At 34.1% G+C, this 22,104-nt stretch overlaps 1 protein-coding gene across 8 annotated transcripts in view; it reads left to right on the top strand.

Annotated features, from left to right (window-relative positions):
* The window catches only part of LOC148955263 (CUGBP Elav-like family member 1), a 291,118-nt gene that overhangs the window by 19,351 nt on the left and 249,663 nt on the right, over window positions 1-22,104 (top strand). For 6 of the 8 annotated variants that reach the window (XR_016142940.1, XR_016142941.1, XR_016142939.1 and 3 more), the window contains exon 1: window positions 2,425-2,582. The exons of the other annotated variants lie outside the window; for them this stretch is intronic. The gene's annotated coding sequence lies outside the window, so the exon portion shown is untranslated. Of the gene's footprint in view, window positions 1-2,424; window positions 2,583-22,104 lie in introns of those variants that run through there. 8 annotated transcript variants of the gene reach the window in all.

Consider the following 22,104-nt stretch of genomic DNA (forward strand, 5'->3'; position numbering starts at 1 on the left):
TGTTTGGAGAAAGGTGGGCATGGGAGGGGGGTTAGTTGCCCTCCAATCACTTTCGAACATTAAAACGGGTGCTGCCTCTTTCAATTTCCAATAGAATGAACCGTTTTCGAAGTTTCTTTTACAACAAATGACCATCTCAAAATTTCTACCACGTGCGTTTTGGGAAAATACGACGTGTGGGGGGTATCCACCCTCTGATCACTTTGAATCTTAAAAAGGGCACTAAAACTTCTGATTACCAATCCAATGAGCCCCCTCTGAATTTTATACTATCACCCTTTCTATAGATATACCTTATATGCCACGAGGGCATAACTTACAACCCTTTCCCTGAGGGCTCTGGGGAGGCTGGCATCATCAAAGACATAATTTCCGGACCTTTCAATTACGTTGAACAAATTGGCTGTCTAAAAATTTGGTTTGGATGGGTGTTGGGAAAGGGTGGGCGTGGGAGGGGGTTTAGTTGCCCTCCAATCACTTTTGACGATTAAAAAGGGGGGAGGATTTTTGAGGTGTGGGGGGAGGATTTCCACCCTTCAATCACTCTGAATCTTAAAAAGAGGACTAGAACTTCTGATTACCAATCCAATGAGCCTCCTTCGAAATTTATACCATCACCCTTTCTATATATTAATTAAAAAAAAACTTTTTCCACAAAATAAGTTTTTCAAAAAAAAGCAAAGAACTCCATTAAACCAAAATGAGCAAAAATCAAATCAAATAATCTACCAAGCGTGAAACTATCACAAATCAGCATCGATAAATAAATGAAACCCAAAACGAACAGAAATTAAAATAAATAACCGAGTCAAACTCAAAACGAGCAGATATTAATATGAGTAGGGCTCAAAACCCCTATGCCTTCCCAAGGCCAGAACATAATTTGCACTTTACTGAAAAAATATAAATGTTTTTACCTGAATAACTTCAATAAAACAAATAATATTAACATTTTGATTACTAAATATCAGCGTATGTATATTAAACTGACAATTCACATTCATTTGTATTTTTACAGTAAAGTGCAAATTGGGTTCTGGCCCTTTTGAACTTTCTACGAAAATGCTTTCAATGAAAACCTCATATGCCCCCAGGGCATAACTGACAACCATTACACTAAGGGCTGTGGGGGGATTGTCTTCCTTAAAGACATAATTTCTAGATCTCTCAACTCCATTGAATAAAATGCTTATCTCAAAACTTTGATTGCATATGTATAGGGAAAGGTTGGGCGTATGAGGGTGGTTACTTGCCCTCCAATCACTTTCGACTTTTAAAAAGGGCAGTAGCCGCTTCAATTTTCAGTCGAATGATTCTTTTTTCAATTTTCTACAACAACGCTTTCTATAAAAAAAACCCTATATGCCCCCAGGACACAACCTACAGCCCTTGGCCTGAGGGATGTGGGGGGGGGAGTGTCATCCTCAAAAACATAATTTCCGGACTTTTTAACTGCGTCGATCAAAATGGCTATCTGAAAATTGTGATTGGATGTGTTTGGGGAAATGGTGGGTGTTAGTTATTCTCCAATCACTTTTGAATATTAAAAAGGGCACAAGCCCTTCTAATTTTCAATCGAATGAGCCCTTTTTGAAGTTTCTACAACATCACTATCTATAAAAACCTTATATGCCCCCAGGGTATAACTTACAAACCTTGTCCCGAGGGCTCTGAGGGGGTTATTATCCCCAAATACCTAATATCACGAACTTTTAACTACTTTGAACAAAATGGCTATCTAAAATTTTTGATTGGATGTGTTTGGGGGAAAGGTTGGCGTGAGAAGGGGGTTAGTTGCCTTCCAATTACTTTCGACTGTTAAAAATGGCACTAGCCATTTGAATTTCAAATCGAATGAGCCCTTTTTCAATTTTCTACGACAGAGCTTTCAATAAAAACCTTGTATGCCCCCAGAGCATAACTTACAACCCTTACCCTGAGAACTTTTGGGGGAGTGTCATCCTCAATGTCAAAGAGCATAGATAGAATCTTTTAAGCTTAATTTTTCAGGTCAATTTCAGAAGCTATATAATTAAATTGAAAAATACTGTTTGGGTCAGGATTGAAAATTGTTGAAAAAGTTTCTCCAGCATACAAATAGCAACCCATACTAGAAGATTGTTTGACTTTATTTTTGCCCCTTCTTGCCTTGCCTTAGTGGAGCTCTTTACTTTTCTTTGAAAAACTTATCTTGTGGAAAAAGATTTAAAATTAATCATAATAAAAACCGGCACGCGTCTTTGTACGTAAACACTAGTTTAATGGAGTACTAAACCTCTAAGCTCTTAAGAAGTCGTGACCAAGGGACTTTCCTTGGGACTTTGCTTTTCCCGACTATTCGGTTAAATTTAGTAGGTTTCCGAGCGCACCACGAATCAAATCAGATTATTTGAATAGGAGGCTGGGATCTTGGTCTCTGGAACATTTCCAAGCACAGTAGTCTCTCAGGAGCAGTTCAGTGGAGCAGGTGGAAATTTCAGTTTAGGAACTAGGCCGTGAATGACTTGATCTTGGATTTTTATCGAGTTTTTCTACGAGTATCTTGAATCTTGTGCGGAAACGTCGCATCTCTCTCCCTACAGGTACTGTGGCATTTATTCATATTTTGCCAAGAATTTTTTATTGGAGTTGTTCGAATATTGCCAATATGCTTGGAAATGACTTGCAACTGCCTTGGAAATTACCACAATTGCATGATTAACCCGTGCTCTGAACTTGTCAGAAGCTATACATGTAAAAGTAAAAATAATTTGGTTTCTTTGACGTAATGGAGCAATAATTGATTTAAATGTGCTATTCTGTAATGGCATATATGTTACAACCGACTGTGTTACAGCGTAAATTTGTCATTAATATTATATTTTAAATTGTCAGAGGGCAGTTTACTATTTCAAATATTTCAACTAGTACAATGATATGCACCGCCTACTTTTCAGATTAAAGCTTTTTCCATTTGTTCTTTAAATATTGACTTTGAAAAATGCCTCAAGGACATATAGGTCAAACCGTTTTGGGTAATGAACTGTAGATCAAGAGCGACCCGTGCCAAAAAGAACCCAAATTCTTACAAAAAAATGACACAATTATATACATTGGAATAACCTAGCTTTCATGATGATTCGCAGTAGGTAAAGTGCACTAAATTAAAAAATTTCCATCAACAGCTATTAGCGTAAGAGTATTCGCATAGTCTTAGAAAATGAGAGGGTCCTCCCAAAACTAAAAAAAAAAGGAAAATTAATCTGGATGGAGAACACACTATTGTAATCAGCATATTTGAGAACCTTTAAGCAGATGTTAGAACTGAAAACCTCGGAACTGTATTAAAAGAAAAAATGTTAGAACTGAAATCCAATTTATTGGATTTCTTAGATCGCCTGAATTAGCAAGCTGCCATCCTGACTTGAGTCGCCTGTAGGTACCGAATTTAACAAACAACTGTCCCAGTTTTAGATCCTATTAAATAATAAAAAAAACAAGTTTTTTCAACTGAAATTAAGGAGCAACATTAAAACTTAAAACGAACAGAAATTATTACGTATATGAAGGAGGTTACCTCCTCCTCAACGCCTCGCTCTTTGCGCTAAAGTTTGGATTTTGTCCCAATTCTTTGAGAATGACTCCTGAGATAAAAGGGCTATTTAATTAGAACAAAAAGACGCATTTTTAAAAGTACTAAATAACTTTAGCGTAAAGAGAGAGGTATTGAGGAGGGGACAACCCCCTTCATATACGTAATCATTTATGTTTGTTTTAAGTTTTAATGTTGCTCCTTATTTTCTGCTGAATAAACTTGTTTTTTTATTTAATTTCTGATCGTTTTTTAAATAATGCCAGGAAATCTGGCCCCAGCTCCACGGAGAAACCTCCTCCCCACGGAGATATCCTCCAGACAATTCAATCCTGGTGAAAATTTACCCCAGACAATTACTCTTAACCACTCCGTGCGTAAAATTGAGACGGAAAAGAGAAAGCAAGGCATATAAAAAGAATTTTGTATAAGACTTCTGGCAGATTCCCACAGTGTATGACTTTCCCTGAAAAGTTCCCTCCCCATGGAAAATTCCCCTGTGGAAAAACCCCCAGCAGAAATTTTGTCCCTCTCCACCCAAAAAGGTATGCATACATCCCAATAACAAATGCTATGCGTAACAATGGGCAAATTTTATAACTTTATAACTAAGAGACCTTTCTCCTGGGGCTGTGGAGAGTCATGTTATACCCAAAGGCATAGTTATTGCGTCTTTCAACGATGATGAACAAAATGGCTTGATCGGACGATTTTGGGACAAAAGGGGCAGGGGAGGGGACCTAGCTGCCCTCCAATTTTTGGTCACTTAAAAAAGGCACTAGAAAATTAATTTTTGTTCAAATAATCCCTCTCCTGATATTCTAAGACCACTGGGTCGATACGATTATCCCTGGGAAAAAATACCTCTGCCAAAAAATAAAAAATTCCACATTTTTGCAGATAGGCGTTTGAAACCTTTATAGTAGGATTCTTCGATACGCTGAATCTGATGGTGGGATTTCCATTAAGATCACTTGACTTTTAGGGGGGGTGTTACCCCCTTTTTTCGAAAATCAGGAAAAAAATATGTGTTTTGATTTTTAGACTGCTATATTGGTATGCAGCCTCGGATTCGTAATGAGCTACCTAAAAAATCCCTAAATACCGACTTAGAAGAAACTACTATTTGGGAAATATGTACTCAATTGGTTAAAATTTTTAACTTCAATTTAGATTTTTGGACTCAGGTTGGGATAGATTTCAATACTAGCATCAGACCTAGAGAGAACAATTTAAAACATCCTTAAATATTAAAAACGGTAAAAATTAAATACAAATTCACCAATGAATTACAAATATCCGTGGTTGCTAATACCATGGAAAATCTCAGGAAGAAAGAATTCCAATAGTCACGCCAATTGGAAGGGGGAGAGGGCTTGCAATTGCTTCCCTAAATTTGAGAGTTGTATTTTGTGTATCTTCATTTAGCAGAAAAAATATTGAAAAAGCATCCATTCTGAATTTTGAAAATAATTTTGTGTATCTTTATTTTAAAAAAGGGGGGAAATTCTCACCCCTCCACATTCTCATGAACCGATTCGATTAGACTGCATGGAAACAAATTTAAATTCTGTCTGAACTGACACCCTAAGGTACTGGGAAGTGTTAAGTGCTTACTGGATGCTCCGGCCGACCAAACAAACCTGGCACTGCTGTCTGAGACAGAGCGTCCAAGCTGTTAGCAGAAGGTGAGTAGGGTGCCTCGTCTGGATTTGCATGCCCCAATAGCAATCTCCATGTTATTTGCATGCCCCTATAGGAATTCCACATTCCATGGCACCTTTCCAAGGCAGATTACCAGACTGATTATTAGGAATGGTTTTTTAGGGAAAGCTGTCAATCACCCATGTGTTATCCACAGTTCCATTTTTGAAGTCTGTGGAAACAGTTTGACGTGTTCGGGGAGATTACGTTCCTTGGCGTTTGATTGACATTTGCAAAAAGGGGTAATTAGTGATTGGATAATTTTTTAACGTGAAATCTCTGAATAAAATATTTCTGGAGCATGTACTTGACGATGGATAAAAGGGTTAAGGTGATTAGCAATTACGAGCAAGGATCCCCCCCACTGGTTCCTGGCAGTAGGCTACGCATATCAAATTGCTGTACTGTGGGGTAGGTAACATGATTAAACAGGCTTTTACAATCGGAATTCATTGATTGACATTTGCAAAAAAGGGGTGTTTAGTGATTGGATAATTTTTTAACGTGAAATCTCTGAATAAAATATTTTTGGAGCATGTACTTGACGATGGATAAAAGGGTTAAGGTGATTAGCAATTACGAGCGAGGATTCCCCCACTGGTTCCTGGCAGTAGGCTACACATATCAAATTGCTGTACTGTGGGCCGACTTGCTAGCGAAAATGGATTCTATGGGTCGTATAGGAATTGTTCATTTTGAATATATGTCGTGAAATGGAAGAATTGGAATGCTTCGGTAGTGTTTTGTCGTGGTTTACCTTGTCACATTTACATTCTCTTGATTTTTCAAAGTTCATTTTGAATTTCTTTCCTTGAAATGAAACAGTTGGAATATTTCAGTAGTTTTTTGTTGTGCTTTATCTTGTCACAGTTACATTCTGTTGATTTTCATAGATCATTTTGAATTTATTTCATTGCAATGCAAGAGTTGGAATATTCCAGTAGTGTTTTGTTGTGCTTTACATTGTCACAGTTACATTCTATTAATTTTTTAAATTTAATTTTGAATTTCTTTCTCGAAATTCAAGAATTCGAATATTTCAGTAGTGTCTTGTCGTGGTTTACCTTTTCACAGCTACATTCTGATGATTTTTCAAAGTTCATTTTGAATTTCTTTCGTTGTAATGCAAGATTTTGAATATTTCAGTAGTGACTTGTTGTGCTTTACCTTGTCAAAGTTACATTCTCTTGATTTTTCGAAGTTCATTTTGAATTCCTGTTTTGAAATGCAAGAGTTGGAATATTTCAGTAGTGTTTTGTTGTGCTTTACCTTGTCACAGTTACATTCTATTGATTTTCATAGTTCATTTTGAATTTCTTTCATTGAAATGCAAGAGTTGGAATATTTCAGTAGTGTTTTGTTGTGCTTTACCTTGTCACAGTTACAATCTCTTAATTTTTAAAAGTTCATTTTGAATTTCTTTCGTGAAATGCAAGAATTGGAATATTACAGTAGTGTCTTGTCGTGGTTTACCTTGTCACAGCTACATTCTCATGATATTTCAAAGTTCATTTTGAATTACTGTCGTGAAATGCAAGAGTTGGAATATTTCAGTAGTGACTTATTGTGCTTTACCTTGTCACAGTTACATTCTCTTGATTTTTCGAAGTTCATTTTGAATTTCTGTCGTAAAATGCAAGAGTTGGAATATTTCAGTAGTGTTTTGTTGTGCTTTACCTTGTCACAATTACATTCTGTTGATTTTCATAGTTCATTTTTAATTTATTTCATTTATATGCAAGAGTTGTAATATTTAAGTATTGTTTTGTTGTGATTTAACTTGTCAAAGTTAAATTCTCTTTATTTTTCAAAGTTAATTTTGAATTTCTTTCGCGAAATGCAAGAATTGGAATATTTAAGTAGTGTCTTGTCGTGGGTTACCTTGTCACAGCTACATTCTCATGATTTTTCAAAGTTCATTTTGGATTTCTTTCGTTGAAATGCAAGAGTTGGAATATTTCAGTAGTGACTTGTTGTGCTTTACCTTGTAACAGTTACATTCTCTTGATTTTTATAATTTAATTTTGAATTTATGTCGTGAAATGCAAGAATTGGAATATTTCAGTAGTGTCTTGTCGTGGTTTACCTTGTCACAGCTACATTCTCATGATTTTTCGAAGTTCATTTTGGATTTCTTTCTTTGAAATGCAAGAGTTTGAATATTTCAGTAGTGACTTGTTGTGCTTTACCTTGTCACAGTTACATTCTCTTGATTTTTCAAAGTTCATTTTGAATTTCTGTCGTGAAATGCAAGAGTTGGAATATTTCAGTAGTGTTTTGTTGTGCTTTACCTTGTCACAGTTGTATTCTGTTGATTTTCATAGTTCATTTTGAATTTCTTTCATTGAAATGCAAGAGTTGGAATATTTCAGTAGTGTTTTGTTGTGCTTTACCTTGTCACAGTTAAATTCTCTTAATTTTTCAAAGTTCATTTTGAATTTCTTTCGTGAAATGAAAGAATTGGAATATTTCAGTAGTGTCTTGTCGTGGGTTACGTTGTCACAGCTACATTCTCATGATTTTTCAAAGTTCATTTTGGATTTCTTTCGTTGAAATGCAAGAGTTGGAATATTTCAGTAGTGACTTGTTGTGCTTTACCTTGTCACAGTTACATTCTCTTGATTTTTCGAAGTTCATTTTGAATTTCTGTCGTGAAATGCAAGAGTTGGAATATTTCAGTAGTGTTTTGTTGTGCTTTACCTTGTCACAGTTACATTCTGTTGATTTTCATAGTTCATTTTGAATTTCTTTCATTGAAATGCAAGAGTTGGAATATTTCAGTAGTGTTTTGTTGTGCTTTACCTTGTCACAGTTACATTCTGTTGATTTTCATAGTTCATTTTGAATTTCTTTCATTGAAATGCAAGAGTTGGAACATTTAACTAGTGTTTTGTTGTGCTTTAACTTGTCACAGTTACATTCTCTTAATTTTTCAAAGTTAATTTTGAATTTCTGTCGTGAAATGCAAGAGTTGCAATATTTCAGTAGTGACTTGTCGTGGTTTACCTTGTCACAGCTACATTCTCATGATTTTTCAAAGTTCATCTTGAATTTCTGTCGTGAAATGCAAGAGTTGGAATATTTCAGTAGTGACTTGTTGTGCTTTACCTTGTCACAGTTACATTCTCTTGATTTTTTGAAGTTCATTTTGAATTTCCGTCGTGAAATGCAAGAGTTGGAATATTTCAATAGTGTTTTGTTGTGCTTTACCTTGTCACAGTTACATTCTGTTGATTTTCATAGTTCATTTTGAATTTCTTTCATTGAAATGCAAGAGTTGGAATATTTCAGTAGTGTTTTGTTGTGCTTTACCTTGTCACAGTTACATTCTCTTAATTTTTCAAAGTTCATTTTGAATTTCTTTCGTGAAATGCAAGAATTGGAATATTTCAGTAGTGTCTTGTCGTGGTTTACCTTGTCACAGCTACATTCTCATGATTTTTCAAAGTTCATTTTGAATTTCTGTCGTGAAATGCAAGAGTTGGAATATTTCAGTAGTGACTTGTTGTGCTTTACCTTGTCACAGTTACATTCTCTTGATTTTTCGAAGTTCATTTTGAATTTCTGTCGTGAAATGCAAGAGTTGGAATATTTCAGTAGTGTTTTGTTGTGCTTTACCTTGTCACAGTTACATTCTGTTGATTTTCATAGTTCATTATGAATTTCTTTCATTGAAATGCAAGAGTTGGAATATTTCAGTAGTGTTTTGTTGTGCTTTACCTTGTCACAGTTACATTCTCTTAAATTTTCAAAGTTTATTTTGAATTTCTTTCGTGAAATGCAAGAACTGGAATATTTCAGTAGTGTCTTGTCGTGGTTTACCTTGTCACATCTACATTCTCATGATTTTTCAAAGTTCATTTTGGATTTCTTTCATTGAAATGCAAGAGTTGGAATATTTCAGTAGTGACTTGTTGTGCTTTACCTTATCACAGTTACATTCTCTTAATTTTTCTAAGTTCATTTTGAATTTCTGTCGTGAAATGCAAGAGTTGGAATATTTCAGTAGTGTTTTGTTGTGCTTTACCTTGTCACAGTTACATTCTGTTGATTTTCATAGTTCATTTTGAATTTCTTTCATTGAAATGCAAGAGTTGGAATATTTCAGTAGTGTTTTGTTGTGCTTTACCTTGTCACAGTTACATTCTCTTAATTTTCCAAAGTTCTTTTTGAATTTCTTTCGTGAAATGCAATAATTGGAATATTTCAGTAGTGTCTTGTCGTGGTTTACCTTGTCACAGCTACATTCTCATGATTTTTCAAAGTTCATTTTGAATTTCTGTCGTGAAATGCAAGAGTTGGAAAATTTCAGTAGTGACTTGTTGTGCTTTACCTTGTCGCAGTTACATTCTATTGATTTTTCAAGTTCATTTTGAATTTCTGTCGTGAAATGCAAGAGTTGGAATATTTCAGTATTGTTTTGTTGTGCTTTACCTTGTCACAGTTACATTCTGTTGATTTTCATAGTTCACTTTGAATTTCTTTCATTGAAATGCAAGAGTTGGAATATTTCAGTAATGTTTTGTTGTGCTTTACCTTGTCACAGTTACATTCTCTTACTTTTTCAAAGTTCGTTTTGAATTTCTTTCGTGAAATACAAGAATTGGAATATCGTTTCTTCAACTGAAAGTAAGGAGTAACATCAAAACTTAAAAACGGACAGAAAATAGAGGCTGCTAAAAGCATATTGAGCCTGTTCATGAGACACCAGTAAAATTGTCTATGATTCAAAATGGAATAATGATTATTCTACTGATTACGAACTAAGAGAAGAAAATAACTCCATTATCAAGAGAGAACATGGTGAACTATTTTATGGAACAGATTCAAAATGTCGAAAGTTAATCATTGATATTAATAATGTATCATAATATATTTTTTTATTAATATTCTACATAGCATTATTTCATTAAAAATATTACATTGTTATGTGTTCATTATTTTTTAGAGTAAGCTAGCATATCAAGCGTTTAGAATGTCCATTAAAACATCAGAGATGTAAGAAAAGGAATTTGCGAACATCTATTATCAGACACACTATTTCCGTAAAATCTGAGCTATTAAGGGTTTTTGACCGTAAACTCTAGTTTTTTGTAAGAAAATTATGGAAAATACAATTCTCTGGTTCAAATGTGAAACTTAAGTATATTTTTGGATCGAAAAATAAAACTATTTCCTTAAAATCTGAGCTAATAAGAGTTTTTTGACCGTAAACTCTAGTTTCTTGTAAGAAAATTATGGAAAATACAATTCTCTAGTTCAAATGTGAAACTTAAGTCCAGTTTTGGATACTCATAATGATGAGGACTGTTGGTTCTAATTCAATAATTTGTTTTTTCATAAACAAACTATTTTTTTTTTAAACTTCGAAATTATTCAACTTTATTTATTTTTTATCTTTTTCTTTTGTACATGTCTTAAAATGACAAAATATCTTTCTTGAATTAACCTCTTGGATACACAATATAGAAACTATAAAAAAAAAATGTAATTTCCAGACTTAATTTGCTTGCAAAAGATACCGAGAGTTCTATGACTCCTCCCCGCAATTAATTCTAAGGGTTTTGTGACTCCTCCCCAAAATGAATTCAGATGCTTTTAGGAGTCATCGCCCTTAGCCATAACTCCATTCGACCTTGAGCGAAGGTATAAAAGCTTGATGATGTATTTCTCTTCTTAACATGTACATTAATACCTTCCAAGATGATAGGACTCTATGACATAGAATTTATCGGTTTGAAAAAATCATCTTGTGGTGTTATATTTGAATGTGCATTTTTATTATTGTCAATGGAACTTGGAGAAATTGACTGTTATCATTGGATAGTGAACTACAACATGTATGAGTATGATAAAAGCTTGTGGAGTACTACATTACATCGTATAAACAAACTGGGATTCTACGATAGAGTGATTACACCACTTAATAATAGTGTTCAGGAACTGAGATATGTCCAGGAGGAATTCAGTGAAATTTGCAGCTTTTTCGGGGTTGAAGCACTCTATGTAAAGGGTAATGTACCTACAGATAAAGTTTTAATTCAAAAGTGTGACCCTAGGATTCCACTTTTCAATCTAGAAGAATTTAAGTTTCCTAAATTTGAAGGGGTTTATCATCGTCCTGAAGACGAGGTCAGGTTCTTCGCGCACTGGATACCTAAGGTCATACCTGATCGTGATAAATGCATTAGACATGGTAAAAACTATTCCATATCATGGGACCATCGTTTCTGGATGTTTAAGAGTGAATGTTTGTATGACTATGTGTCATAATATAATTTTGTATTAATATTCTACATAGCATTATTTCATTAAAAATATATTATGCATTACATTGTTATATTTTCATTATTTTTAGAGTAAGCTAGCATATCAACAGTTTAGAATGTATATTAAAACATCGGAGATTTGAGAAAAGGAATTTACATACATCTATTGTCAGACACATTAGGTAACATTGACAAAATCTAGGTATCAGAATGAATAAATTCTTTATCAACATCCATTGTTGGATATGTCATTATTTCATTATGAAAAAATTGTAAGTTGGTAAGTAAGTAAGTAACAAACTCTTTCTTGAATTCACCTCTTGGATACACAAAGAAGACATTTCATTCAAGAAAATAAGAAATATTTGTAAGTAAGTAACACACTCTTTCTTGAAATCACCCCTAGGATACACAATACAGATACTTTATTCAAGAAATTATGAAAAAATCGCAAGTAAGTAACAAACTCTTTCTTGAATTCCCCATTTGGATGCACAATACAGAAATTTAATTCAAGAAATTATAGAAAAAAAATGTAAGTAAGTAAGTAACAAACTCTATGCTTTTTCTGCATCAATTGTCGGATATGTTGAATAAAATATGCAAAGTCGACATAGCTTTATTCAACTTATCCGACAATTGATGCAGAAAAAGCATAGAGTTTGTTACTTAGTTACTTACATTTTTTTCCCATAATTTCTTGAATTAAATTTATGTATTGTGCATCCAAATGGGGAATTAATACAAAACTATAGAATATAGACTATTAGAAAATAGTCTATTAGAATATTAGAATAAACTATTAGAATATTAATACAAAACTATATTATGACACATAGTCATACACACGTTCACTCTTAAACATCCAAACGAGATAGTCCCGTGATATAGAAGACTTTTTAACTTGTCCTTAGTATTTATCACTATCATGTTTGTTCTTACGTGCCCTCTCCGAGAAGAGCATTACCTTGTCCGCGTAACGATAATAGGTCCCAGCAAAGTAGGGGCACTTAGGTTCTTCTAGAAAGAAAAGGAGACTCCTCAGGTCATACTTTTGAATTAAAGACTTATCTGTAGGGAGATTACCCTTAGCGTAGAGTACTTCAACTCCGAAAAAGCTGAAAATTCCACTGACTTTCTCCTGGACATTTCTCAGTTCCTGACCACTATTGTTAATTAGCTTAATCACTCTATCGTAGAATCATTATCAGTTTATTTAACGTAATGTAGTACTCCACAAGCTTTTATCATACTCATACATGTTGTAGTTCACTATCCAATGATAACAGTCAATTTCTCCAAGTTCCATTGACAATAATAAAAATGCACATTCAAATATAACACCACAAGATGATTTTTTCAAACCGATAAATTCTGTGTCATAGAGTCCTATCATCTTGGAAGGTATTAATGTAGATGTTAAGAATAGAAATACATCATCAAACTTTTATACCTTCGCTAAAGGTCGAATGGAGTCATGGCTAAGGGGGATGACTCCTAAAAGCATCTGAATTCATTTTGGGGAGGAGTCATAAAACCCTTAGAATTCATTGTGGGGAGGAGTCATAGAACTCTCGGTATCTCTTGCATGCAAATGAAGTCTGGAAATTAAATTTTTTTTTTCTATATTGTGTATCCAAGAGGTGAATTCAAGAGATATTTTGTCATTTTAATATATCTACAAAAGAAAAAGATAAAAAATAAGTAAAGTTGAATAATTTCGAAGTTTAAAAAAAAATGGTTTGTTTTATGAAAAAAAAATTATTGAATTAGAACCATCAGTCCTCATCATTATGAGTATCCAAAACTGGAATTAAGTTTCATATTTGAACTAGAGAATTGTATTCTCCATAATTTTCTTACAAGAAACTAGAGTTTACGGTCAAAAAACCCTTATTAGCTCAGATTTTAAGGAAATAGTTTTATTTTTCGATCCAAAAATAGACTTAAGTTTCACATTTGAACCAAAGAACTGTATTTTCCGTAATTTTCTTACAAAAAACTAGAGTTTACGGTCAAAAACCCTTAATAGCTCAGATTTTACGGAAATAGTGTGTCTGATAATAGATGTTCGCAAATTCCTTTTCTTACATCTCTGATGTTTTAATGGACATTCTAAACGCTTGATATGCTAGCTTACTCTAAAAAATAATGAACACATAACAATGTAATATTTTTAATGAAATAATGCTATGTAGAATATTAATACAATAATATATTATGATAAATTATTAATATCAATGATTAACTTTGGACATTTTGAATCTGTTCCATAAAATAGTTAACCATGTTCTCTCTTGATAATGGAGTTATTGTCTTCTCTTAGTTCGTAATCAGTATAATAATCATTATTCCATTTCGAATCATACACAATTTTTACTGGTGTCTCATGAACAGTCTCAATATGCTTTTAACAACCTCTATTTTCTGTCCGTTTTTAAGTTTTGATGTTGCTCCTTACTTTCAGTTGAAGAAACGATATTCCAGTTCTTGCATTTCACGAAAGAAATTCAAAATGAACTTTGAAAAATTAAGAGAATGTAACTGTGACAAGGTAAAGCACAACAAAACACTACTGAAATATTCCAACTCTTGCATTTCAATGAAAGAAATTCAAAATGAACTATGAAAATCAACAGAATGTAACTGTGACAAGGTAAAGCACAACAAAACACTACTGAAATATTCCAACTCTTGCATTTCACGACAGAAATTCAAAATGAACTTCGAAAAATCAAGAGAATGTAACTGTGACAAGGTAAAGCACAACAAGTCTCTACTGAAATATTCCAACTCTTGCATTTCACGACAGAAATTCAAAATGAACTTTGAAAAATCATGAGAATGTAGCTTTGACAAGGTAAACCACGACAAGACACTACTGTAATATTCCAATTCTTGCATTTCACGAAAGAAATTCAAAAAGAACTTTGGAAAATTAAGAGAATGTAACTGTGACAAGGTAAAGCACAACAAAACACTACTGAAATATTCCAACTCTTGCATTTCAATGAAAGAAATTCAAAATGAACTATGAAAATCAACAGAATGTAACTATGACAAGGTAAAGGACAACAAAACACTACTGAAATATTCCAACTCTTGCATTTCACGACAGAAATTCAAAATGAACTTAGAAAAATCAAGAGAATGTAACTATGACAAGGTAAAGCACAACAAGTCACTACTGGAATATTCCAACTCTTGCATTTCAACGAAAGAAATCCAAAATGAACTTTGAAAAATCAGGAGAATGTAGCTGTGACAAGGTAAACCACGACAAGATACTACTGAAATATTCCAATTCTTGCATTTCACGAAAGAAATTCAAAAAGAACTTTGGAAAATTAAGAGAATGTAACTGTGACAAGGTAAAGCACAACAAAACACTACTGAAATATTCCAACTCTTGCATTTCAATGAAAGAAATTCAAAATGAACTATGAAAATCAACAGAATGTAACTGTGACAAGGTAAAGCACAACAAAACACTACTGAAATATTCCAACTCTTGCATTTCACGACAGAAATTCAAAATGAACTTCGAAAAATCAAGAGAATGTAACTAAGACAAGGTAAAGCACAACAAGTCACTACTGGAATATTCCAACTCTTGCATTTCAACGAAAGAAATCCAAAATGAACTTTGAAAAATCATGAGAATGTAGCTGTGACAAGGTAAACCACGACAAGATACTACTGAAATATTCCAATTCTTGCATTTCACGAAAGAAATTCAAAATGAACTTTGAAAAATTAAGAGAATGTAACTGTGACAAGGTAAAGCACAACAAAACACTACTGAAATATTCCAACTCTTGCATTTCAATGAAAGAAATTCAAAATGAACTATGAAAATCAACAGAATGTAACTGTGACAAGGTAAAGCACAACAAAACACTACTGAAATATTCCAACTCTTGCATTTCACGACATAAATTCAAAATGAACATCGAAAAATCAAGAAAATATAACTGTGACAAGGTAAAGCACAACAAGTCACTACTGAAATATTCCAACTTTTGCATTTCACGACAGAAATTCAAAATGAACTTTGAAAAATCATGAGAATGTAGCTGTGACAAGGTAAACCACGACAAGACGCTACTGAAATATTCCAATTTTGGATTTCACGAAAGAAATTCAAAATGAACTTTGAAAAATTAAGAGAATGTAACTGTGACAAGGTATAGCACAACAAAGCACTACTGAAATATTCCTACTCTTGCATTTCAATGAAAGAAATTCAAAATGAACTATGAAAATCAACAGAATGTAACTGTGACAAGGTAAAGCACAACAAAAAACTACTGAAATATTCCAACTCTTGCATTTCAATGAAAGAAATTCAAAATGAACTATTAAAATCAACAGAATGTAACTGTGACAAGGTAAAGCACAACGAAACACTACTGAAATATTCCAACTCTTGCATTTCAATGAAAGAAATTCAAAATGAACTATGAAAATCAACAGAATGTAACTGTGACAAGGTGAAGCACAACAAGTCACTACTGAAATATTCCAACTCTTGCATTTCAACGAAAGAAATCCAAAATGAACTTTGAAAAATCATAAGAATGTAGCTGTGACAAGGTAAACCGAGACAAGACACTACTGAAATATTCCAATTCTTGCATTTCGCGAAAGATATTCAAAATGAACTTTGAAAAATTAAGAGAATGTAACTGTGACAAGGTAAAGCACAACAAAACACTACTGAAATATTCCAACTCTTGCATTTCAATGAAAGAAATTCAAAATGAACTATGAAAATTAACAGAATGTAACTGTGTCAAGGTAAATCACAACAAAACACTACTGAAATATTCCAACTCTTGCATTTTACGACAGAAATTCAAAATGAACTTCGAAAAATCAAGAGAATGTAACTGTGACAAGGTAAAGCACAACAAGTCACTACTGAAATATTCCCACTCTTGCATTTCACGACAGAAATACAAAATGAACTTTGAAAAATCATGAGAATGTAGCTGTGACAAGGTAAACCACGACAAAACACTACTGAAATATTCCAATTCTTGCATTTCACGACAGAAATTCAAAATGAACTTCGAAAAATCAAGAGAATGTAACTTTGACAAGGTTAAGCACAACAAGACACTACTGAAATATTCCAACTCTTCCATTTCAACGAAAGAAATCCAAAATAAACTTTGAAAAATCATGAGAATGTAGCTGTGACAAGGTAAACCACGACAAGACACTACTGAAATATTCCAATTCTTGCATTTCATGAAAGAAGTTCAAAATAAACTTTGAAAAATTAAGAGAATGTAACTGTGACAAGGTAAAGCACAACAAAACACTACTGAAATATTCCAACTCTTGCATTTCAATGAAAGAAATTCAAAATGAACTATGACAATCAACAGAATGTAACTATGACAAGGTAAAGCACAACAAAACACTACTGAAATATTCCAACTCTTGCATTTCAAGGAAAGAAATCCAAAATGAACTTTGAAAAATCAAGAGAATGTAAATGTGACAAGGTAAACCACGACAAAACACTACCGAAGCATTCCAACTCTTGCATTTCACGAAAGATTCAAAATGAACAATTCCTATACGACCCATAGAATCCATTTTCGCTAGCAATTCGGCCCACAGTACAGCAATTTTATATGCGTAGCCTACTGCCAGGAACCAGTGGGGGAATCCTCGCTCGTAATTGCTAATCACCTTTACCCTTTTATCCATCGTCAAGTACATGCTCATAAAATATTTTATTCAGAGATTTCACGTTAAAAAATTATCCAATCACTAATTACCCCTGTTTTGCAAATGTCAATCAATGAATTCCGATTGTAAAGGCGTGTTTACTCATGTTACCTAACCCACAGTACAATAATTTGATATGCGTAGCCTACTGCCAGGAACCAGTGGAGGGATCCTCGCTCGTAATTGCTAATCACCTTAACCCTTTTATCTATTGTCAAGTACATGCTCCAAAAATATTTCATTCAGAGATTTCACGTTAAAAAATTATCCAATCACTAATTACCCCTTTTTTGCAAATGTCAATCAAACGCCAAGGAACGTAATCTCCCCGAACACGTCAAACTGTTTCCACAGACTTCAAAAATGGAACTGTGGATAACACATGGGTGATTGACAGCTATCCCTAAAAAACCTTTCCTAATAACCAGTCTGGTAATCTGCCTTGGAAAGGTGTCATGGAATGTGTAATTCCTATAGGGGCATGCAAATAACATGGAGATTGCTATTGGGGGATGCAAATCCAGACGAGGCACCCTACTAAGGTGGTTATACGCTGTTTACCTAAATGGGCTCGAAGACGGCGGTTATTTGTTGTTTATCGCGGGGGGATGCAGGGGTTTATCGAGACAAGTTCTACATTTGACGTAGTATTGACCAAAAAGAATTTTACACTGGACGTACACTAGTCGAAGGAGTTCATGACTGAGCGTATACACTATTGACCTATAGTCGCCGACTGATCGTCATTCAAGACTTAGAATATGTTTACATTTATATATTTGGGGATATTGGAGAGTTGAATACGGCACAGGCCTTAGTATTTCAGGTGAATCCATCAATACTACCGATTTAAAATTCGCGTATAACCCCACTTTCCGCTACATGTAACATGCGTACATTTATATTACAAAAATGTTTGGGGTGGGAGCCTAAAAATCTCGCTATGAGCCTTTCAATTGTAAAGGTTAATACTTTTTTTTATGACTGATTGAAACTAGGTTTAGCATGTCAACACTTCCATTGAAATATAATCTGGGGTCATAGTCCTTGGGCTGCACGTCTTTGCCACCTGATGCATATTTTTGGATCTTTGGTCATTCAAATTAAAGTAGTCAAACTAAAGTAAAGAAAATGTATTGTAAATCTTCATTCTGAATGGTCAGTTATAAAAACCACGCTTGAATGTTGAACTGGACGCTACTAACTAATAATGTACTTGGAATACATTAATGGCATACTTATCATAGGCAATTTGGTTTTATCCACAAGTGTGACTCTGAGTGTAGCTCGGGAATTCGATTCTGCAAAACCTCTTACTCTCTTAAGAAAAGAACGGTTTTCTAAATTAAAAAAAAAATACATCATATTCATAATGCTACTGGTTGAAGAAGCACAGCATTTATTTACAACTATGAAATAGCTTGCTGTGCCATAAATATAATAAAGTGTGTGATAAAGTGATTTATTTTAGATAAGTTTGAAAATTCTTATTTTTCCTATTAAATTGCATTTTAATAAGGACAAAACGATTTCAAGTAAGTTGTTGAACATTAGGATGTAAAATTATTCGTCCAATTATTATTCCTTTGGCTAAGTATTAATCCGAATGTACTAATTTGAAAATAAAAACGTCTCTTTTCATCCATATTTCTTACGCTAGATATTCCTTAATCAACCCAAGATGAAACAATTTTCTTAAAAATATAATTAATGAGTGAAATTAGCCTGATAGGGACTGGGATAAAACTAATCTCTCTAGAACCACATACTAGATTAGTCCTATCTTGTATGTTGTGGATCAAGCTTTTCGGTCTTTGCACAGCTGAGGGATTCTTATCTCCTGTGTTTGGTCCAGATAAAAATACGAGTAAAATTTTTCACCGGATATATTTGGTTTGTTTATTCAATCAGGAATGCACACGCCTGTCTGTGAGATTTTTGGACAATAAAAGCAGAGCACTACCTATAAATATTGCTGACGGATTACGATCGTATCTCATAAAATGCTGGAACACGTTAAGATGTCAAATTCAAGCGGAGCGCCATAAAAGAAAGGAACTATTTCAGTAGGGACTCAGTGTCCCAGTGCTCAATAATCATTTGTAATTAATCATTACTTTTTATTACTTTCGTTCGAAGACAACAGATAGCACACAATTGTCTGCAATTTGTGTTACTATAAGTGCAAAACTGACTAAAACGTTAGCCCTTTTTATGTACTATATGCATTTTAGGAGCTAAACTTGTTGTTACATGCCACTTAAGCTAAAGGTAACAGCAAATAATTGATTAAGTAAAAAGCAAGTGTTTTCAACTGAAAGTAACGAGCAACATTAAAACTTAAAATGAACAGAAATTATTCCGTATATGGGGGTGGGCTGGCCGTCCTCAATCCCTCGCTCTTTACGGTAAAGTTTGACTTTTTGTCCCAATTCCTTAAGGACTCCTGAAACATAAAGGCTTCTTAATTGGAATAAGAAGCTTCTTAAAGTACTAAAAAACGTCAGCGTATTGAGTGAGGGACTGAGGAGGGAGATACCTCCTCATATACGTAATAATTTCTGTTTATTTTAATTTTTAATGATGCTTTATACTTTCAGTTGAAAAAACTTGTATTTTTTATTTAATTTCTGACTTTTTTCAAATCATGAAGGCATAGTTTTTGACCTCTCGACTAAACTGAATTAAATGACTATTTCAAAAATTTTATTGGATGGTTTTGGGAAAAAATGGGTGTGGGAGGGGGACTAGTTTCCCTTAAATTTTTTGGTTACTTAAGAAGGGCATTAGAACTTTTGATTTCCGTTCAAACGATCCCTCTCCCGACCTTCTAGGGTTATTGGTTCGGCACGACTACCCCTCGGGAAAACAAGGAACACAAAACAAACAAATAAACACGTATCCGTGATCTTGCATCTGACAAAAAATACAAAATTGTACATTTTTGTAGATATGCCTCTAGAGTAAGGTTCTCTGGGTTTTTTTCCCTAAATTCCTGGTGCCAAGAATGATTAAATATTTGATTTACTGCTATACTTTTATCGTGGATTTTAGATGACTATTGAATCTTCTTTTGAAAGAGTTAATACAGAAACTTTTAGGCATAACTTCCTTAGGAAGCTCATTCCCAATCGAAGTGCAACGTCAGGTGAAGCTGTTCTTCAAGTCCTTTGTTCTCGGCTTGCCAGCCACAAGATAATTGGACCGAGCAGTATGCCTTCGTGTCTGTCTTTTTGATTGGACAATTGGAAACACAATACGAGAAATCTCTAGAGAAGGAGGTGACATTAAATGCTTGTAGAAAACAGCCATAAAATAAAAGTTCAAAATAGGGATAAAATCCTTTTTAATAGACAGTGCATAATAAATTTCACAAAAAATACCAGATATTTCGGTCACATATACAGTGACCGTCATCAGTTTTACTACTGATGACGGTAACTGTATATGTGACCGAAATATCTGGTATTTTTTATGAAATTTATTATACACTGTCTATTAAAAAGGATTTTATCCCTATTTTGAACTTTTATTTTATCGTCATTGAAAGGCAGTGTGGTCTCCGAAATTATCTAAGAAAACAGCCATTAGCGCTACATAAAACGTCTCACTAACAGCCGAGAGAGAATCGTGGGAAATGACTAAACCAGCCCTATAAGTCCTATTTTGGATCTTTTGGAGTGGTGCCAGCAACGTTTTCTGGGCACCACCATACAGCGGGCATCCATGCTCGGCCATAGTTCTGATGCAGGACATGTAAAGTGTGATGATCGAGCTGAGTGGTAGAAGGTTTTCGCAGCGAAGGGCTTTTCCTAGCTTCCTTGCGTAGGAGGTTTTTACCCGATCGAGGTGGTTCTTTTAAGAGAGATATGCGTAGAACTAAATTCCAAGGAGACGAAGCTCATCGACTTTCTTTATGACTTCGTTCAAGAAGATGAAGTTGGGATGTATGCATGGTACTTTTGCTCAGGAGATTATCAGCTCTTTTGTTTTTGATCTGACTATCCAGTCATCAGACCGCTTTTCAATTTCCTAAGGATCTGTCTATGATGGCAGGGAGGCTTTGACTGGGTCTTCATGTCTTAGGATGGCTAAACGTCACTATGTAGTTTCAAGTTGTTTTTTTTTTCTTGTTTTTTTTTGGAAGAAGTAGTGTTAGTTTGTTTTTGGTTTTCTTGTTTTATTTTGGAAAGAAGTAACCGTTTAAATTATTGAAAATGTAGTTTGCAGGAGGATTTTTCCTTTTCTTTGTATTAGATAATTCGCTTACTTGTGCCATAAGGCATTTGCGTTTTCGTTTTCATTAATAACAATTGTGTTCTGGAGCCCACTCCAAGATTTGTTTCTTAAGAAACACTATGGAAGGTTGGGTCCAATTTTTCAGCCCACCAGCGCAGATGGCCGACCCAGTTTTCAATCCAGGAAGTGGGGAGCCGGTAGGCACTAGTGTCTACCGGAAGCCCTCTGTTTGGATAACTTTTCAGTCAAGGGGAAAATACTGAAAAAAAAGGTATAAAATTTGCTTTTAGAGATGGTGTACCCCAGCTCGGAGGGCCTAGACACACTGACAGACAGAGTTTGTCTTTATTGATCAACTTCTAATTTGCACTGACGTACTTCATTCTAGAAAAAATTCTGGGGAATGTGATGATTTGATGCAGAAATCTTGTATTTTTCGTTAAGGTAAAAGAATTCTGAATAATTAATGGTAACTTGTTGAACTTGTGTAAAGAGATTGTTAAAACATATTCTGCTTCATAACTTGACTGAATTAATACGATACTTGCTTGCACTTGTACTGGCTGCTGGACAAGA

The sequence above is a fragment of the Artemia sp. Qi Xiang Cuo genome, chromosome 2 (assembly GCF_049724085.1).
Source record: "Artemia sp. Qi Xiang Cuo chromosome 2, ASM4972408v1, whole genome shotgun sequence".
NCBI classification, from domain to species: Eukaryota; Metazoa; Arthropoda; class Branchiopoda; order Anostraca; family Artemiidae; genus Artemia; species Artemia sp. Qi Xiang Cuo.